Genomic DNA, 5,758 nt, shown 5'->3' with positions numbered 1-5,758 from the left:
CAAACTTTATCATAATGAAAAGTTACAAATGTTGAAATGAAAAATTGCATGTTGGTTCCTTATAGATGTAGCAAATGTTGCATACGTAAAACAAATTGAAGAATTATAGGATGGAAACGAGACGAGACGAATATGAAAACTATTTATCATTACTCTGTATGAGATAACGAAGACTGCACACATTGTTTATTTGGATTCTCTCCATTGATGTCTTGTAACTTGTCCAACCAACGTTGGTAGCGAATGTTCTATGAAAAAAGTTAGTATCTGATGGGGATTCGAACTGAAATTTTCCGTTTGGAAGTCTACGACTGTACTAATACACCAACGGTTACTTTACATGAAACATATTTAACAAAATGTATAGTATAGTGTTTCTTTGTAAGAACAATAACATGAAAAGTGGATACTACAGACAATTAAGTGTTTTGAATTGTCCTAGTAGCCCCCATAGTTATTATTTGACCTTTCCCAACCAACATTTGTAAATCGTCTTTGTCATGGTACAGGTGTTTACTTCCACATTCTTACGGATTGCTCGTTTAGTACGAGAAGTCACTCTTCGATTCTTCACGATCACTTTGTGAAAAAAACACCTTTGTCTTGAGCAGGATTTGAAGCTACCTTTTGAACCTATACTACTCGTGCGTCCAAGACGTTACCCCTACCGTAACCTGCCACAGCTCAAATCTTACTAAGTTCAGTTCTGCTCTTTGGAACAAACAGACATCTTTCTGTAAGGTTATTTACAACAAAGTGCACTCCTAAATTCATTTATTCCAGGACCTGGAGACAAATTAGTGCCCACTAATAAACGAAATAACATACAATCCAGGAAAAAGTACACAAATAATAACATACTATGCAGTAATTACGCCGTGCAAGTACAATAAACAACAACAATAATAATAATAATAATAATAATAATAATAATAATAATAATAATAATAATTATTATTATTATTATTATTATTATTATTACATATGTTCACATTCACTGTGTTATCATTTCAACGAATAATAATATCAATATGCGGAGTCAATCTAACGATCATTCTTTGAAGATTAGGCAGTTGTCCCATCTACTTTTCCGTTTCCAGAAAATCCACGCACGTAGTGTTTATCCACCTTAAAGTTCGTATGACATGAGATGGAATCGTTGTTATGTATACATAAGAGTCGGGACCAGTACTATACATGTTATTGTCGAATAACTCATTCTTGTATGCAACGTTACAAAAATATTTACTTACATCTTGTGTGCGTAGACATAGGATAAAGTCCGTCGGGAACTATAAAACCGAAACTAACTAACTAACTAACTCTATGGCCTATGGAACCCGGAGGTTCAGTGCCGCGTTCACAAAAGCTCTCCACTGACTTCTATCCTTAGCTAATTGGATCCAGTTTCTACTTTGTATTCCTATCTCTGCGAGATCCATCTTAATATTATCCTCCCATCTGCGCCTAGGTCTTCCTAATGGTCGTTTTCCTATGGGTCTACCAGTCAAGACTTTGAAAGCGTTTCTACTTTCTTCCATTCTAGCTACATGACGTGCCCACCTAAGCCTCCTAGACTTGACGACCCTAACAATGTTGGGTAAACCGTATAAACTATGTAGTTCCTCGTTATGAAGCTTCCGCCATTCCCCATTCTCGTTCCTCTTGGGTTCGAATATTCTTCTCAGGATCCTGTTCTCAAATACTTTCAGTCTATGTTCTTCCCTCAGAGTAAGCGACCATGTTTCGCAACCATACAGAACAACAGGCATGATTATCGTTTTATATATTTTAAGCTTCAAATTCCTCGACAGAACTCGCGACGACAAGAGATTTTGAACCGAATAGTAACACGAATTCCCTGCTTTTAGTCGACATTTAATTTCTTCGTGAATATGATTTTCGTCTGTTGATATTGATCCTAAATATTTGAAAGTATCCACTTTATCAAAAGTATTATTTAATATTTTAACGCCTCCACAATTTGCCGTATTACGGTCCCGACGCACTTCCATGTATTTAGTTTTCTCTGCATTTACTTCTAAACCCATATCCCTGCAAGCGTTTAATAATATCTCTGCATTTATTTCTACTGTTCTCCTATCATCCCCTATTAAATTTACATCATCAGCATATGCCATAACCTGGTGAATGCCGTTCAACTCTAGGCCCTGGTTGCTATCTTTGATTTTTCTTATGGCGTATTCCAGCACAAAGTTAAATAATAATGGCGACAACGCATCTCCTTGTTTCAGGCCATTTTCGACGTGGAAGCTCGCGGACAAAAATTTTCCTACCCGGACTTTACTTTGGGATTCACTTAAACATATCTTAATTAATCTAATTAGCTTTCTCGGTATTCCAAGCTCTGTAAGAACGTTGTATAATGTTTCTCTCCTAACCGAGTCGTAAGCCTTTCTAAAATCAATGAATAGTTGATGTACCGGGGTATTGTATTCCCACTTCTTTTCGAGTATTTGTCGAATGGTAAATATTTGGTCGATAGTTGATCGATTTCGTCTAAATCCGCACTGATAATCTCCAATAATTTCATCTGCGTATGGGGTCAATCTTGCTAACAGAATATTTGAAAGGATTTTATAGGATGTTGACAGAAGAGAAATGCCTCGATAATTATTACAGTCAGTTTTGTCGCCTTTCTTGTGAATTGGAACAATGATTGACTCTTTCCACTCTTGTGGCAATCCTTTCTTGTCCCAGATAAGGAGAATGAGTTTGTGTATCTTGTTCCACAATTTTTCGCCTCCAGCTAAAATTAACTCAGCCGGAATTTCATCTACACCCGGAGATTTGTGTTTCTTTAATTTCTTTATAGCGGCTTCCACTTCTATTCGATTGGTTTCTGGAATATACGGTTCTGCGGTGTGTATCTCCTTTTCTCCACGCACATTAGTTTTTGGCTGCGTGTTCAGCAAATCGTCAAAGAAATCTTTCCATCTATTTAAGAGGCTATCCGTATCAGTGAGAACTGTTCCGCCAGATTTCTTTAATATATAAGCACGAGGTTGATAGCCTTTCTTAAATTCGCTGATCCCCTTATACATGTCCCGAATATTTTTATTTTTACTATTATCTTCAAGTTCCTTAATTTTAGCTTTCAAAAAATCCCGTTTCTTTGTTCTAAAAGTTTTGGAAGTTTCCCGCCGGATATCTGCGAAATTTTGTGTAGTTATTTCATTCGGATTTTGTAGCCACCGTAATTTTGCCTGTTTTCTCTTCTCTACTAGTTTAATGCATTCTTGGTCGAACCATGGTTTGTTCCTACGTATTTCCGCGTGTCCCAATTTTTCTATTGCTGAACTTTTAATGCTATCTCTAATTTCAATCCAAGTATCCTCAACACTAGTGCATTCCGAGTCTTCTAAAACCGAGAATCTATTCGAAACTTCAATCTGGTATTCCTCTCTTACCTGGCTCTCTTCTAATTTCTTTAAATTAAATCTCTCCGTTTTCGGACATTGAGTATTACATTTATTCAACGATAATCTCTCCCGTATTATCGCTGCTACCAGGTAGTGATCAGTGTCACAATCAGCCCCTCTAAACGACCGGACGTCAATTATGCTAGATTGTCTTCTTCTATCTACTAAAACGTGATCAATTTGATTATGTGTTTTTCCGTCTGGTGATGTCCAAATGTATTTATGAACGTCGCGATGTGGGAATCTTGTACTCTTCACGATTAGGTTTTTGGATGTTGCAAAGTTCACGAGTCTAACACCGTTGTCATTACTTTCCTTATGCAAACTTTCGTTCCCTATAATCGGTTTGAAAATATCCTCTCGTCCTACCTTCGCATTGAAATCCCCTAATAGAATCTTCATATGGTATCGCGGGAGTTGGTCAAATATCCGTTCCACTTCTTCGTAAAAACTATCTTTTATATCGTCACCCTTATCTTCAGTTGGAGCATGTACATTTAAAACAATAATATCACACCACCGTCCCTTAAGAGTAATAAAAGAAAGTCTGTCAGTAACAAATTCAACCCGTTTAATTGCTGGTAATATTCGTTTGTGAACGAAAAACCCTGTTCCTAACTGGTGATTTTTATTTCCTTCCCCGTAAAAGAACGTAAAATTTCCGGAATTCTCAGATCCATTTTCTTCCCACTTAACTTCCTGAACTCCTACTAAGTCCATCCTGTATTTCTCTCACTCACTCGTTACAGATTTTAACGCGCCTGCCCTATAAAGACTTCTAATATTCCATGTTCCAAATCTCATGTCCATTTTAGTGATGAGCAAATGCAAGACCAAGACCAAGACCGGGCTGGTCTTGGTCTTGGTCTTGGTCTTGCGCATCCAGTCTTGGTCTTGGTCTTGCACTGGAATCCTTGGTCTTGGTCTTGGTCTTGGTCTTGCACACCCAGTCTTGGTCTTGGTCTTGGTTTTGCATGCAAGAGTCTTGCAAGTCTTGCATTCAAGAAATATCAAGCTTTTTATAGATAAATTTTACTATGGATATAAGGGATAATAAACTCTAGAATGCGCCTATAGTAACGGAAATGCAATGTATGTTTCGAGATGTAATATAATTTAACTTTGTGTAAGTATAATGATAGTGTACAACATAGGTGATGACCTTTACTTTTTTTAATGGGTCCCCACGCTTCACTACTTATATGCCTAAATCACAACGTTTCGTAACCTGTTTATATTTTTAACAGATCCAACACTCCACTGGTTCCCAAACTGGGGAGGCTACCCCTGAAACGCATGAAAGAAAATCAAGACGGCACAGATTATTGAAATACCATGAATTGCAAAATTATTTTTACACTCTAAAGGCGTCAGATTTTTCTTTTTAACTACGATTAGCTAATCCTTGTATTAAACAAACTCCCAATTAAATATTGAGATTTTATGGGGCATAAACTATATGGGCCATAAACATGGACATTACGCAAAAGCGATTTTAAAAAAATTGCAGGCTTTCGAAATATGGGCATCTAGAAAAAAATGAGAGAATTAGCTGTGTTGAACGTAAAACGAATGAGAAGGTGTTAGAAATAGCAGTAGAGAGAAAAAAGAATAATTTTAGATATTGTTAAGAGGAGGAAGAGGAACTGGTTAGGATATTGGCTGAGGAGGAACTGTCTTATGAGGGACGTGCTAGAGGGTATTGTGGAAGGAAAGAGAGGGAGGGAGCGAAGGAGACTGTAATTGAAGGAAGGTATTAAAACAGAAAATTACTACGTCAAGACGAAGAGACTAGCTGAGGACCACCAAACGTCGAACCTTCTCAGTTCCAGCAAGTAACCTGCCAATAATGGCAGAATAGCTATGATCATGATATGTTTAGCAATATTGACCAAAAAGGAGAGAGAAAACTAAAATAATAATTATTATAATCAAACCTCTTAATATTTTAGAATAATTTGAGTGAAAACTGAAAATGACTCAACTGTCTATGTCTTGTATAAGTTCAATTTACTTTCGACCTGTATTAGAAATACAAAATAACGGCATCAAACTCCAAGTTATTTGAAGTCTCACTTGTGAATATGGATTACTAGCATCAATTACCCACTTCGTTGGGTTAAACTAAAAAAAAAAAAAAGTAATATATTTCGTTAGTCAGTCACTTTTTACTATTAGTAAAGCGCTCACTGATATCGATCATTTTCGATTATTTTTATATTTCTCCCTCCTCCTCCTCCCCAAGTTGCGGGGCTGAATTTGGATTTAAACGGCATCAGAAGTTTCACTGTTCGTCTCAGAGACCCCGAAAACTA

This window comes from Thermobia domestica, chromosome 12, assembly GCF_964235325.1.
Source record: "Thermobia domestica chromosome 12, izTheDome1.hap1.1, whole genome shotgun sequence".
NCBI lineage: Eukaryota > Metazoa > Arthropoda > Insecta > Zygentoma > Lepismatidae > Thermobia > Thermobia domestica.
Note: the sequence above shows the minus strand (reverse complement) of the source record.